This window comes from Cebus imitator, unplaced genomic scaffold (assembly GCF_001604975.1).
Source record: "Cebus imitator isolate Cc_AM_T3 unplaced genomic scaffold, Cebus_imitator-1.0 Scaffold24, whole genome shotgun sequence".
In the NCBI taxonomy this organism is placed as follows: Eukaryota; Metazoa; Chordata; class Mammalia; order Primates; family Cebidae; genus Cebus; species Cebus imitator.
In genome coordinates, this window is record NW_016107339.1 from 6,880,415 (window position 1) to 6,892,723 (window position 12,309).

Consider the following 12,309-nt stretch of genomic DNA (forward strand, 5'->3'; position numbering starts at 1 on the left):
TTGAGCCATGTTGAGTCTTCTGAGGTTTCTCTGGGCACGAGGGTTGTGACCCCGTTGTTTGGCTGATTAGGTCTTGGAAGGAGAAGTCTTAACAGAAAGTTTAATGCTGGCTTACTTCATCTACCCAGGGACCCCATGTGGAATCTACCCTAAATGAACCTCCACAGTCTCTGATCCCCCTCTCTCTTCTTTTTTCCCCATGGTCCACTACCACCCAATCTTTTTTAATATCTACACCCATGGATTTTTTAATAGTTTTATTGAGTTGTATTAAATACTAAAGAAGATGAATCTTTACATATATTCACCCATGTGACTGCCACTCAGATCAAGATGTAGGATACTCTTAGCATTTTAAAAGGCGCCCACAGGCCTCCCAGTCAACAGCCTCCGCCCAAAGTTAACCACTAGTCTAACTTTACTCACCATAGATTAGTTTTACTTGCTCACAACTTTGTATAAATGGGATCATACACTGTGTAGTTTTTTCTTTTGCTTCTCTCATTCATCATTATGACTGTAGAATTCATCCACATTGTTGCATATAGCAGTAGTTCTCTTTCTTATATCCCATCATATGGATATACAGCAGTTTATCTGGAGCAGTTTGTTAATTTGTTGTCCTCTCAAGATCTCAGTTCTATCATCAAGTTCTATCTAGATCCTTCTAGAAGGTATGAACCATCCCAGGTTCCACAAGGTGAGCAGAAAAAATATATGTATGCAAGCTTGTGAGGTTCTGACCTGGAGGAGACTTTAGGTGCTTTAGAGACTTCTAAGTGAAACAGCCAAAAAATTAATAATAATAAGCATTTCCTTGCTAATGTAGACCCCTTTCAATGTTTAACTGTATATATTCAACTAACAGATTTTTTTAGCACCCATTATATGCCAGGTGCTTTTTAGAACCTGGAGGTAAGGCATCCAATAAGACAGACACAGACACACTGTTCTTCTGAAGCCAACCTTCAAAGAAAATCTCAGATGGTGATAAAAGCTATGGAGAAAATTAAAATAGGACAGTACAATAAAAAGTCCAGAAAAAGCCTCTCTGAGGAGAACACAGAATGACAGGAAATAGCCAGGAGGGTCGGGGGAGCCATCAGGAGGAGGCGTATTCTCCACAACCAAGACAACCAGGTCAATGCTCTTATGTCAAGAATGAATTTGGGGCTGGGCACAGTGGCTTGCTCCTGTAATCTTAGTGCTTTGGAAAGCCAAGGCAAGAGGATCGCTTGAGGCCAAGAGTTTGAGACAAGCCTGAGAAACAACAAGATTCTGTCTCTGCAAAAAAAATTAAAAATTAGCTGACGTGGTGGTGTGCACCTGTAGTACCCACTACTCAGGAGGCTGAGCAGGAGGGTCACTTGAACCCAGGAGACTGAGGTTGCAGTGATCCATGATCATGCCACTGCACTCCAGCCTGGGTAACAGGGCAAGACCCTGAAAAAAAAATTTATAAGAAAAAAAAAAGAATGAATGTGGCCTTCTTAAAGAACAGAAGGAAGCTCATAGGCCTAGGATGTAGTGGGCAACATGAAAGCAACACAGGATATCAGATAGGTAAGTAGGCACTGTGGTAAGGAGTTTAGAGTTTATTCTAAGTGTTGTGGGAAGAAGTTAGAAGACTTTAAACAGGAGAATAACTCTGGAAATTGAGTGGAAAATGGCTTGAAAGGGGTCCAAAGTACTTCTGTTGGCACAAAAGTAATTGAGGATTTTGCCATTGAAAATAATGGCAAAAACCGCAATTACTTTTGCATCAACCTAATAGAAGCAGGATACCAATGAAGTGGCCACTGCTTGCGATGATGGGTGCTGATGTCTTAGACTAAAATGGTAAATGGTAGCAAATAAGATAGAAACATCAGCAGAGTCTAATACGTTTCAAAGGGAGAGTCAACAGAAGAAAAGACAAGATATACCATTATGCTAACAAGTTTCTGACTTCTTACTATGTGTTACCCAAGACCCCCTCTACATGCTAGGATGGTGGAGGAAACAAACAACATCAAAGGGTAAGAAAATCTTGACTCAAAGGAATAACTTTCACTGCCCCATGACATAAAGAAAATGTTCTCACGTGCACATTCTCACTTGATTCTCACAACAAACTATTGTATTTTATTTCATTTCATTTCATTTTACTTTATTTCGAGGTGGAGTCTTGTTCTGTTACCCAGGCTGGAGTGCAGTGGCGTGATCTCAGCTCACTGCAACCTCCACCTCCCAGGTTCAAGCGATTCTCCTGTCTCAGCCTCCCAAATAGCTGGGATCACAGGTGTGTACCACCACGCCCATCTAATTTTTAAATTTTTAGTAGAGACAGGGTTTCACCATGTTGTCCAGGTTGGCCTTGAACTCCTCACACCTCAGGTGAGCTGCACCACTTCAGCCTCCCAAACTGCTGGGATTACAGGCATGAGCCACCATGCCCAGCCTCTTAAAACAATCTTATAAGGAAAGGAAGCACATCTAATGAGTTTAATAACTTTACCAATTAAAAACTCAGGAGTTGAAGATTGTGATGGACTAACCCAGGGATATATACTTAGCAAGTTGCTAATCCAAGACTTGCACACATCCTTTTAGCATCTGTTAAAAACCCTCTACATTGTTTCCCAGAGAAATGTGTGGTAATGATTATAATAAATCTTAGCTCTTATTGAGTACTCTCTCTTTCCCAGACATTGTGACAATTCATGACATATACCCCTCTTTAAATCCTACAGTGTAAGTACCATTATTGCTGTCTGTAACTTTTCAAAGCTTTCACAGCTGTTAAATGCTGAAACTAGAATTTCAACCAAGGAAACTTACTCCAAAGCCCATTTCCCCAGCCATAACATTAAGTTATTATAGACAGAACAAATAGAATCTGTTGAAAAGTCCATAGGTCATCTCCAATGTTAGACATCTTAAAATAATTTTAAATACTAATATTATCCCAGACCTTTAACGACCCTGTGCTGGTAAATCATTTACAAAGACTCTGGGTATTTTTCTCCTCAGCCGTGATAATCATTGAAGAATCTATTTCTCAACTTCTCTCTCTGGCCTGTGAAAAGTGTCCCAGATATTAAATCTGAAGATCTGCCCTTTTACCATTTGATCCCTAGCAACATCCATCTATGGCCACCCCTAGTGTAATTAGAGATGTGTCAAAACATCAAGGCTATTGGCAAGATTTACTTTATCACTTGCTCAGAAAATATAAAGCATCTATTACAGGGCCAGAACTTCATAATTATAAATGTTTCTTAAAAACAAATAAGCCAGCAATGGACATGCCAATTCACCCAAATAAAAACATCTGTTTTGTGAGATTTCCTTGAAGGTGTCTTCTGTTATTTAATCAAACATTGCCTTACTTTTATTAAAGAAAAAGAATATTTTTCCTTGTAAATTGAGCATCTGCTATTCAAATGCCTTACATTGAATTACATATGTTAGAAGAGACTTCAGGGACTATATAATTTAATAGTCTCAAATTGTAGACATAGACACTTAGTTCTGTGAGGTTTACTGTATATCCAGGGTCCCCTAGTGAGTTGATTACAAGACCTGGCCTCTGACTCCCAGTAAAGTGATGATATTTTGTTGTCTTCTTTTATATGTTACCTTTACTAGTATATTAACATCTCTCTTCAATTAAAGAAAAAAAAAGGTTGTTTAGAACTTACTCTAAAGTCATCCACACAGACAGATTTTCATTTGTTTTACAGTGAGCCATTCTGTCATTATGTTCCCAAAGCATTCTGTTCATTTCTCAGTAGTTACCATATTGCCCTCTAATATTTCTGTTTAAATCTCTGTCTTCTCTATAGGACTGTGAGTTCATCAGGGCAAAGATTGCCTTAATCTATCTTGTATACCCCAGTGCCTTGCACAAAATACACTCTCAGTAAAAGTTTTTATGAATGAATGCGTTGTTGAATTAATTACTAAACATCACTTAGTCCACTCTCTAAGCTCAAAGAGATAAGACCATCAACATATTACTGTCATACACAAACCCACAGCCAACATAATTTTGAATGGGGAAAAGTTGAAAGTATTTCCTCTGAGAACCAGAACAAGACAAGGATGCCCACTCTCACCACTCCTCTTCAACACAGTACTCGAAGTCCTGGCCAGAACAATCAGACAAAAGAAAGAAAGAAAAAATGGCATCCAAATCAGTAAAGAGGAAGTTAAACTGTCACTGTTTGCTGACAATATGAACATTTACCTTGGAAATCCTAAAGGCTCCTCCAGAAAGCTCCTAGAACTGATAAAAGAATTCAGCAAAGTTTCCAGATACAAGATTAAGTACACAAATCAGTAGCTCTTCTGTATACCAACAGCAAAAAAGGGGAAGATCAAATCAAGAACCCAACTCCTTTTACAGTAGCTGCAAAAACAAACAAAAAGGAAAAAAAAAAAAAAGCTCAGGAATATACATAAACAAGGAGGTGAAAGATCTCTACAAGAAAAACTACAAAACACTGCTGAAAGAAATTATAGATGACACAAACAAATGGAAACACATCCCATGATCATGGATGAGTAAAATCAATATTATGAAAATGATAATATTGCCAAAAGCAATCTACAAATTCAACACAATCAAAATGCTACTATCATTCTTCACAGAATTAGAAAAAACAATTTTAAAATTTATATGGAACCAAAGAAGAGCCCACATAGCCCAAGGAAGGCTAAGCAAAAAGAACAAATCTGGAGGCATCATACTACTTGATTTCAAACTATACTATAAGGCCATAGTCACCAAAAAACCATGGTACTGGTATAAAAATAGGCACACAGGCAGTGGAACAGAAGAGAGAATCCAGAAATAAACCCAAATACAGCCAACTGATTTCTGACAAAGCAAACAAAAACAGGGTGGGGAAAGGATACCCTTTTCAACAAATGGTGCTGGGATAATTGGCTAGCCACATGTAGAAGAATAAAACTGGAAACAAAAATCAACTCAAGATGGAATAAGGACTTAAATCTAAGATATAAAACTAAAATTCTGGATAATAACATTGGAAAAACCCTTCTAGACATTGGCTTAGGCAACAATTTCATGACCAAGAACCCAAAAGCAAATGCAATAAACACAAAGATAAATAATTGGGACTTAATTAAACTAAAGAGCTTTTGCATGGCAAAAACAGTCAGCAGGGCAAACCGACAACCCACAGAGTAGGAGAAAATCTTCACAATCTATACATCTGACAAAGGACTCATATCCAGAATCTACAACGAACTCAAACAAATCAGCAAGAAAAAAAAAAAATCTCAACAAAAAGTGAGCTAAGGATATGAATACACAATTATCAAAGAAGATATACAAATTGCCAGGAAACATATGAAAAGGATGTTCAACATCACTAATGATCAGGGAAATGCAAATCAAAACCACAGTGCTATACCACCTTACTCCTGCAGGAATGGCCATAATCAAAAAAACAGTAGATGTTGGTGTGGATAAGGTGAACAGGGAACACTGCTGGTAGGAACGTAAACTAGTACAGCCACTATGAAAAACAAACCTGTAAAACCACCATTTGATCCAGCTATCCCACTACTGGGTATCTACCCAGAGGAAAAGAAGTTATTATTCAGAAAAGATTCTTGCACATACATGATTATAGCAGCATAATTCACAATTGCAAAAATGTGGAACCAACCCAAATGCCCACCAATCAATGAGTGGATAAAGAAACTGTGGTATATATATATACCACACACACACACACACACACACACACACACACATATATATATAATGGAATAATACTTAGCCACTAAAAGGAATGAATTGACTGCATTTGCAGCAACCTGGGTGAAATTGGAGGCTATTATTTTAAGTGAAGTAACTCAGGAATGGAAAACCAAACATCATATGTTCTCACTGATATGTGGGAGCTAAGCTATGAGGACACAAAGGCAAAAGAATAATACAATGGACTTTGGGGATTTGGGGGGAAGGGCAGGAGGAGGGCGAGGGATAAAAGACTACAAATAGGAGGCAGTATCTACTGCTCAGGTGATGGGTGCATGCACCAAAATCTCACAAATCACCACTAAAGAACTTACTTGTAACAAAATACCACCTGTATCCCAATAACCTATGGAAAATTTTTAAAAAAACATATTACTGTCATGCAAAAATATCTTTGTGTAAATAAGTCATAAACAAATCAAAGTAGACAGTTGAAGAAATTATCTACTTTGGGGACAGAGTGGGAAATGAGGAGAAATGTATCAATCTGGGTCCAATCAGGAAATCAGGAGACAGAACCCACACAGTAATTAAACAGAGGTTTAATATGAAGTATTAAACAATGCTAAGAGAATAACTATAATGATATAAACAGAACCTAATGGATACCTTGGACCACGGGAGAGTATCCAAGGAAAGACAAACTTGGAGGGGAGCCTCCACCTCAAGACTGAGGTTCATAACTCATGGAAGGTGTGGTTGCACTCTTACTAGACAATGAAGAAGTTTATAGGTTTGCCTGGGCCAGGGCTGGTCCAGTCCTATTGGACAAGCAGCAGCAGCCCTTCAGGGCACCAGTGAGCAGTGGCTGGTAACTGGGCATGCAAAAGAGTCAGGGCACCACTGCAGGTGCAAAGCCCAGGCACATGGTGTCTACATCAGCAGAGCCACAAGAAGCAAAACCTCTGGAGCGCATGCCAGCTGAGGTTGGTGGGAGCACACACAGGAGTCAGGGTGCCTCTAGCAGGTACAAGGCCAGGAGCATACAATTTCCTTGTTAGGAGGGTCAGAGAAAAATGGTCTCTGGTCCAGGCTAGGACTACAAAGTTGCTAAGGAATTACCCACTCAGGTGCATGGCTGGGGCAGAGCACCACAGAATGTGCCACCATATATGCACCTCTGCCTGATCAAACAGGCGCAGGAGAAAGCACAAGCAACCAGGACAAGGAAGAGACGCCCCGTTCCTTTCACAATGTCCCTGCAACACCTTCTACTGACAAAGTTTAGCATCATGCTCACTGAGAAGTGCTTAAAAAGTTCAGTCCATTGTCACAGAACAAACATTCAAAGAGGAATTTGGAGCTGAGGGAAAGAAATTTATGACTGTCACAAGGATCCAATACTCGGTAAACAAAAGGCACTTGGACCTAAGTTATGGTGTCCTATAGTTCTGTCTCTTTATCTGTAAATTGAGGACAGTAATAACATCTACCTCAAATGTGGTATAAATACTAAGATCGCATGGGTACTTAGAACAGTGACAGCATATGTGCTGATCATAGGACAGTGCCGGGGACATAATTAGAACTCAGTAAGTGTTTGTTCTGGTCATTTTCATAACTTGTAAAACCAGAACCTGAATCAGGAGACTCAAGTTCCCATCCTAGCCCTGTTATTCACTAACTCTGGAGCACAGAGCAGTCACTCCCCACTGGGCTGCTATAAAGTGGCCCTTCCCCTCTTTTAGCCTCCCATGCTCCCATCTCACATAGCTGACATCTGTGCCTTTTGCTCCACACAAGGAAAGCCCATTTCAGGGTGTACAGTGAGCCTCACCCTCAAAACTAAAGCTAAAAGAGAAGACAGAAAAGTGAGTTGGCTGCAGTGAGAAGTGCTGAAGCCATTTACAAGAAAAAAAACTCAGTGTTACAGGCTTCCAAAGTTTCTGCATTTAGAAAATTTTAGACAGTTCTGCTCAGAGTTTTTTCGGAACAGTTGAAAGCAACAGCAAAAAACTAGGAAACAACTTATTTGTCCTTAGATTAGATGACCTCTTATGAAAGATAAGAGGAGCATGAAGAAAGTTCTCTTGCCTTAAAATTATTACCGCTCATTACTGTCCCACACACATACCCGCACCCACACTGCCTTTCATTTATTAGATAAAAAAAGAATTGCCCCCATATTGAACTGCAAGCACACATGGAAAGAATATTGTGTTGTTATGACTGTCATGTATATACACTTTAGTGTGAGTTTTCTCATCAAATGTCTTCCAAGTGGTTCAGAATCCAAGAGCATACCAGAATGCAGGGGGCTGAGAATAGCACTGGTCACCTGGAAGAGAGGCAGGAACACTGCAAAGGAATCTGGAAAAGCCTGAAAAAAAAAAAAAAAAAAANAAAAAAAAAAAAAAAAAACGTTGCCAGCTTCATAGCTTTTCCTGGAGCCACCTCAGTAGGAGGATCCCATAAATGAAGAGGCTCACTAATATTTCCCTGCCGATCTATAACAAGTATCCAAAATTACGTTAATTTTATTACTTGGGTTTAAAAAAAATTTTCCCCAAATTGCTTAACTATCAGAATCATCCAGGGTACCTGTTAAAACAGATTCCTCAAGTCCCATCTCAGGCACACTGAATCAGGGTCTCCAAGGAAGGTCCTAAAAATTCTCAAGTCTTCTGGTGGCTCTGATAATCAGGTTAAATTTGGGAAGTAGTGAGTTAATAAAATGTCTGATCATAATGCTCACTAGGTGGATTGTATAAAACAGATTTCTGGGCCACAGAACCACTGGATCAGAATATGCAGGGTCCCTCAAGAGTGCTAGGAGGTGGGTATAGTCAGTGTCTTAGCTCAGGCTGCCACAACAAAACACCATTCACTGGATAGCTTTAAAAGCAGATAGTTATTTCTCACAGTTCACAGTTCTAAGTTCAATATCATGGAGCTGGTAAGAAAAGTTTCACTGAAGCCTTCTTCTGTTGGATTGTAGGCAGCAACCATCTCCCTGTGTGCTCATGTGACCTCTTCTGGGTTCGCCCTCGGGACAGGTAGGTTTAGGTCTCTCTAACGTCTCTTCTTAGAAGGGCACAACCCATCATGATGGTCCTACCCTCGGGACTTCTTCTAAACCTAATTACCTTCTCAAAGGACCCATCTTCAAATACCATTACATTGCAGGCTTCAACTTAGGGACTTGGGAAAAGGGGTGACACAAACATTCAGACCATTATAGTCAGTTATTTTTTAAACCCTAGTTTAGGTAATTATTTAAATGAAGCTTCTTCCAAAATTCTTAGGTTACCTGGAAAATGATAGCACATTTCAACTACCATCAGGCATTTATTCATTAGAAAGGCCTAGTTTAACTGGTAAACAGTAAAGCCCAAAACAATTAGGGCACAGGGAAAATCAGTTTTAAAGCACATTCAAAGGGAATGGGGAATTCCACCTAGGGAGGCTGATGAGGGATGGACATGAATGGTAGGCCAGCTCTTCTCCAATTTGAATGCACACCTGAATCACCTGAAGTCTGTTGTAAGCAGGTTCTGACTCAGCAGGTCTGGGTGGGGCCTGAGACTCTGCCTTCATCATGAGCTGCTGGTCCTCAGAGTAGAGGGGTGGAGCCAGCAGTTCAAGTAGCCAGACTTCTACACCTGTGGGGTATGATACAAAAGACAGGCTTTTTTAACTTAAATTTTTTGCTTGGAGTCAATGATCTAATACCACTGCAGAAGGCTGACTTCCAAAATACCACCTAGAAGAAGAGTTTCAGAAATGCCAGTCCTGAGCTCTGTTACTCTCAACTTTATTAAAAATAACTTCAGAAGCACATTAAAAGATTATACAGAGGTTTCTAAAACAACTGACTTCACAGAGTCCTCACTGCCTCTGTAATCTTTTCATAATGGCCCAGTCCAAAAGAAACACCCAATTGTTCTGCTTATTAAGTAGTTAAGTCCATGCCACTTACTGAGAGTTTTTTTGTCCTAACATTTTAGTAGACATTGAAAAAATTACACACATAAGCTGAAAGAAAAAAAATTTCTTATTTTTTCCTTAAATATTAGGTTGATGCAAAAGTAATTGTGGTTCTGCCATACTTTTAATGCTGAAAACCACAATTACTTTTACACCAACCTAATAACTGCGAGTATTTATTGCAATGTGTGAATCTATTGGGCGCTGCACAACTTCCCAAATTTTGGAGTTAGATTGGATACCACCACTCTCATTTCCCTTCGCACATTGCTTTCAGTGTGGTAATTGCTATTTATCACAACTGTCAAGAGCCCAGCTTCAAAAATAGATGACGCTGTTGAAAGGAATGTAGTGTAATCTATTGAAGAAATGTCAGCTCTCTGAGGCCAGTAGTTTATGTGGTTTCTAGCAAATATTGAATATCTTTGTCCTTCCCTGTAAAACTGAAAAATTTCTAAGGCCCCCCAAGGAACCTTGGCTCAGTTTGGGAACTGCAAGATCATATCCCTTACTTTACATTTACATTTAGTTACTTACTTTACATTTAGTTACTTTGGTAACCAGTGGTTACCAAAAGCAAAGTAAGAATTCTAAAAGAACATAGGAACTTTTGAAAAGAGTAGCTACAAAAAAATACAACAAAATTCCTCTTCAATTTATTAAAGAAAAACTGGCTATTTTCTGGCTAATTAGAATAAAAGCATAACCTTCTTAATTTAACATTTTAATTCTTAAAATAAAATGTTTATAAGTTTTGAAGGAAAATTATCTAATATGTTCCCAGTAACAATATATTACTTTATCAGAAAAAAACGAATTAACATCTAATTATTATTGTTCATTTTCTGACATTCACCTTCTATTTCCTTGACGTTAGACTTCAAATTAAACGTAAGGAATAATTCCGAGCATTCAAGCCTCACAAAAAAGAGAACCTTGATTGATTCGAAGTTTTACTTTATGTACCTACAATTTCCCAGTAGTCCTATTTCTCAATCAGAATTTGAATAATCTTTACAACTTGCATTCCCCTAAACTCATATTTAATGACTCAGTAGGTTCAGAAAGAGAAATAACAGCTGCAGCTCATCCCGCTGTGCTATTCAATAATGACAATGTTATACCACGTTAGCAATTGTGACATTAATAAAAAGAAGCCCATAGGATTAACCAGAGACAGCTGACTTTAGTCAAATGTAGGTCAGGCTTTGTTTGCTCAGAAGCTGGTAATAAATTCCCAGGTAAGTGCTCTCATGTGTCACACATATATGTCAGGACCATAATTTCAGCCTCACTAAATGATTCACATTTTTAAGTTTCCGTAAGACATTTTTGAATTATTGTTAATCATTTAATTTCAGTGCCAGGCCTATAGGCTCCTTAAAATTGTTAACTTATGTGACATTACAGCATGTTTTTCCTTAGGCAACTCTTAAAAACACCTTGGAGGGTTTCCTGTTCACCTTCCAGATACTGAAATTCTTACTAGCAGAGGCTCAGGGGTAACTCCTAATTTACAGCATAATTACAAAGGAAATGGTGTTGATGGCTAAGAAAGCCACCTGTCATCACAAAGGTCTCATTATCACAAGAAATATCATTGAAAGCTTAACCTAAGTATTACATTCTTAATCATTTCTTATGGTGTGCTTTATACAAACAAGAAGTCCATAACCATTCTAAAATATATTGAAAAATATAAACACCTTGGAAAACAGTTTAGCACTTTCTTTAAAAGTTAAACATACACCTGCCATGTGATCTAGCCATTGCTTTCCTAGGTACTTGTCTAAAAAAAAAAATAGAACCACATGTCCACAAAAAGACCTGCACAAACATATTCATAGCAACATAGCATGGCTCACAACTGGAAACAACCCAAACCATCAGGAGAATGGCTGAACAGGGGCATATTTATACACTAGAACACCACTCAGCAATAAATGACAAGAGCCATAGATCCATGCAAGAATCATGGAAGAATCTCTAAAACATTATGTTCAGCGAAAGTAGCTAGACGTAAAACAGTACATATTGTGTCATTTAATTTACGTGAAATTCTAGGGAAGTCAAAAACAATCTATGGTGATACAAATCTGTGTGGGTTGGGGATAGACTGTTAGGAGAACAAGAGCACTTTTGGGAGTGTTTTATATCTTGTTAGGCTGATGTTATGTGCATGTATATATTTGTCAAACTCATCAAACTGTGCATTTAAGATTTGTACATTAAGATCTGCATCTAAATTGTACCTCAATAAAATATATGTGATTACTCTGTAAGCTCTTCAATTTTATACTTAAACTTTAAGTCAACTGCCTTTGTTAAATACTTATGTAACTGTAAAACATGAAGTCTTTTCAACATCAACAAAAAAGAGATGTCATCTGAAAGATACTAACTCAATATTACGGGAGTAAGGATAATAAACAGCATATTTAATGAGTTAAATAAATGGATAATTTTAATTAATTTATATTTTAATTCCTTTTACATGCAAATGGCGTAATTTGAAAGCTCTGTGTTATACATCAGAAAAATATCAATGGGCATAATCGCAATTAAGGACTTAAAGCTAATTTATATTAATGTAGACAAGCAGCTGC